The sequence below is a fragment of the Chiloscyllium plagiosum genome, chromosome 16 (genome assembly GCF_004010195.1).
Source record: "Chiloscyllium plagiosum isolate BGI_BamShark_2017 chromosome 16, ASM401019v2, whole genome shotgun sequence".
Lineage (NCBI taxonomy): Eukaryota > Metazoa > Chordata > Chondrichthyes > Orectolobiformes > Hemiscylliidae > Chiloscyllium > Chiloscyllium plagiosum.
Genome location: NC_057725.1, coordinates 63,385,372 through 63,388,502, shown reverse-complemented (window position 1 = coordinate 63,388,502; position 3,131 = coordinate 63,385,372). Strand labels below are relative to the sequence as shown.

General features: G+C 39.9%; 1 protein-coding gene and 1 long non-coding RNA gene across 4 annotated transcripts in view; one reads left to right on the top strand and one right to left on the bottom strand.

The window, feature by feature from the left end:
• Positions 1–3,131, bottom strand: part of LOC122557968 (excitatory amino acid transporter 2-like) — a 510,588-nt gene that overhangs the window by 56,970 nt on the left and 450,487 nt on the right. The window lies entirely within an intron of this gene.
• Positions 1–3,131, top strand: part of LOC122557972 — a 9,832-nt gene that overhangs the window by 958 nt on the left and 5,743 nt on the right. The window contains exon 2 of the long non-coding RNA XR_006313991.1: positions 1,566–1,569. This is a non-coding gene — a long non-coding RNA (uncharacterized LOC122557972). The remainder of the gene's footprint in view (positions 1–1,565; positions 1,570–3,131) is intronic.

The following is a 3,131-nucleotide window of genomic DNA, read 5'->3' as shown; positions in this document are numbered from 1 at the left end:
CAATACAGTGATAGAGTTTGGGGACAGTAACTCACTGATCAATACAGTGATAAGAGTCTGGGGACAGTAACTCACTGATCAATACAGTGATAGAGTCTGGGGACAGTAAGTCCCTGATGAACACAGTGATAGAGTTTCGGGTCAGTAACTCCCCGATGAGTAGACTGATAGTGTCTGGTGTTTGTGACTTCCAGATTATAAGATTGATAGTGTCTGGGTGCCGGGACCGATCAATAGAGTGATAGCGTCTCAGGCAGGGATATCCCGACCAATCAATTGACCAACCATTTATGGTCCAGGGCATATTCAAACTGAGGTGTGTTGTTACCACACAGTGAATGTTAATTAAGCATTACATCCTGCACAGAATATTCATTGTCTTCTGACTTCCACATCCATAGTACATGGTATTCAAACCCTCCATTCCATGATATGGGATATACGGTCCTCCCAGGCAGTGGTACAGGGGTGTGCAATGTTCCCCCTCTATTGCACTAATGGCACAAATGCAAGTGAATGCTTTTGGTCATGATGACCATTACAGAGACATGGTTACAAAGAGATCAAAAATCTTGGAATTAAATATTAAGGGTATGTGACATTTTCGAAGGGCAGACAGGAAGGGACAGGAGAGGAGGGTGGTGGCTTTGTTAGTATGATATGGTAAAAGGACCACGTGATTTTGGACTGGAAGATGCAGAATTCATTTGAATTGGAGGTAAGAACTAAAAAGGGGAACAAAACAGAGGGAGGAGTAATGAATTGTCCCCTTAACATTAGCTGTTTTGTAGGACAGATAATAAATAGCGAGGTCATATAAAACAGATGAATTATTATTTAAGGATAACTTTAACCTTCACATAGTTTAGGAAAACCAAACTGGCTGAATTAGCCATGTGGAAGAAGTCATAGAATCTATTTGGGAAAGTTTCCTAAAATAATATGGATCCAACCATCTCAGTTGACGTGTAATGAGGTTTAATAAACGATCACAGAGTAATAGATCCCCTTGGGAACAGGGGCAAAAACATGGTCGAATGTACCTTTCAGTTTGAGGATGAGAAATCTAGGTGGGAAACAACTGTGCTAAACTTAAAATAGTTGATGGATTACAACAAAGTCATATGTCAGGGTCGAAGAAGGATTCTAGCAAGGGGATAAACCAATCATGGTTAACCTAGGAAGTTGAGGTTAGTATTAAATTGAAAGAAAAACATACATTGTGACAACGTTTCATGATTAATCAGAGGATTGGGAAAACTTTAAAACCCAACAAAACGTGACCAGAAAAGTAATAAAGAGAGAGAAAATAAAATCTGCGGGTAAACTAGCGGGTAACCTAAAAACTGAGATGCTTTATACTCTTTTTATCCTTTGTGTCCTTAAAACATATCAATACGAAGAGAGAGGCACTAGTGTGTAAAAGCCTGTTGGAGGAAAAAAGTTGAATAAACAGTAATGGGAAGCTGGAAATGTGAGCAGAGTAGAAAAAATGGCTGGTACCAGTCACCATGGTAGAGAATACTATTGGCATTTCAAAAATACTAAATAATCAAAGAGCTAAGGAGTGTGAGAAAATAAGTACAAAAGCTGTCACTAGAAAAAGTACTAAAGAAACTAATGGGGCTATAGGCCAATTCAAGATGGCGCCAGAGTGTAGCAACATCTTGTGAGATGTCTGCAACAGATCTCATTCCTACATATCTTACAATTATTCTGCTCTTCTAAACTTCAATTCTAAGTCTATCAGAATTATTAACAACGTTCTCTTAAACCTACTTTCAGTTTTGAAAATACTCTGACCAATGAGGCCAGAATGTAATCTCTTCCACGCTCTTCCATTGGGCAGAAAATATAAACATCTGAATACACTTGCAAACAGGTTCAAGAACAGCTTCTTCCCCGTTGTTATCAGATTTTTGAACAGACCTATCCAATGTTAATTCTGATCTCTCTGTCTGGCCCTTCTCAGCAGCTGTAACACTGCACTCTGTCTTTCGACCCTGATGCACTTTGTATGGTACGATCTGTCTGAATAATGCAACACTTTTCACTGTATCTCGGTACATGTGACAACAATTAATCAAACTCAAATTCAGTATGCCCCCTGGATCTGAGGGGATGCATCTCAGGGTACTAATGAAGGTAACGACAAAGTTAGTGGCAGTAATGTTCCAGGAAATCGTAGATTATGGAAAAATCACAGAGGATTGCAAAACAGGGATGTGCAGGCTAGACGGATTAATCATGGGAAATGTAGGATTACAGGGATAAGGAGGAGAATGGGTATGGATGGGATACTTTCAAGAGTCGGTGTGGACATGATGGGCTGAATGGCCTGCTTCCACAATGTGGGATTCTATGATTGTAATGCAATATCCTTCTGCAAAAATGGAAGCAGACAAAGAAAAAGGTAACTACAGGCTGTTTTGCTTAACATCTGTCATAGGAAAATGTTAGTCTCTCATAGAGAAGTAATAGCAGAGCATTTAGAAATACATAATATAGTCAAGCAGAATCATCATGGCTTTATGAAGGGTAATTTATGTCTTACAAATTTATTACAGTCTGTTGAGAAGGTAATAAACAGGGCAAATGTAGGGAAAACAATGGATGTAATGTATTTAGATTTCCAAAAGGCATTCAGTAAGGTACTGTGTACCAGGTTTGATAAGATAAGAGGAGAAAGTGAGGACTGCAGATGCTGGAGATCAGAGTCAAAGAATGTGGTGCTGGAAAAGCACAGCAGGTCAGGTAGTATCTGAGGAGCAGGAGAATCGATGTTTTGGGCATAATGAAGGGCTTATGCCCAAAATGTCGATTCTTCTGCTCCTTGGATGCTGCCTGACCAGCTTGATAAGAGTCTATATTGTTGGGGGGAGTATATTAGCATTTTTACAAGGTTTGTGAGGTAGTTCAGGTTGAGGTTTAGGGTGTAGGTTTGTTCACTGAGCTGTAGGTTTGATATCCAGGCGTTTCATTACCTGGCTAGGTAACATCATCAGTGGCGACCTCCAAGTGAAGCGAAGCTGTTGTCTCCTGCTTTCTATTTATATGTTTGTCCTGGATGGGGTTCCTGGGGTTTGTGGTGATGTAATTTCCTGTTCATTTTCTGAGGGGTTGATAGATGG